The sequence below is a fragment of the Arachis stenosperma genome, chromosome 10, assembly GCF_014773155.1.
Source record: "Arachis stenosperma cultivar V10309 chromosome 10, arast.V10309.gnm1.PFL2, whole genome shotgun sequence".
Lineage (NCBI taxonomy): Eukaryota > Viridiplantae > Streptophyta > Magnoliopsida > Fabales > Fabaceae > Arachis > Arachis stenosperma.
Window position 1 is genome coordinate 13,066,255 of NC_080386.1, and position 333 is coordinate 13,066,587.

A 333-nucleotide genomic window follows, 5' to 3' on the forward strand; every position below is an offset into this window, starting at 1 on the left:
CCGACTTTAGCTCAGTTGGTAGAGCGGAGGACTGTAGTGGGGTTTCCTAGCTGGTATCCTTAGGTCGCTGGTTCGAATCCGGCAGGTCGGAATATTTTTCATTATTTTCCTCCTTGCTTTATACGCTAACTTCGCTGGTTCAGAGAGGCTAAAATAGTCCAATTAGTATTATTATTAATGTATTAGGTTAGGTTAAAATAGTCCAATTAGTATTATTATTAATGTATTAGGTTAGGTTACGTATTGTGGTCTGTGGAAAAACTAGGCAAATTGTATTCTAATATAATACACCATTATAAAATAAATGTTGGAATACAAATACACATTTTGGTG

The 333-nt window shown here is 35.4% G+C and overlaps 1 non-coding gene across 1 annotated transcript; it reads left to right on the forward strand.

Moving 5' to 3' along the window:
• TRNAY-GUA (transfer RNA tyrosine (anticodon GUA)) lies at positions 1-91 on the forward strand. The gene is given in 2 exon segments: positions 1-37; positions 56-91. It is a non-coding gene; the product is annotated as a tRNA-Tyr (tRNA).
• The last annotated feature ends 242 nt before the right edge of the window (positions 92-333 follow it).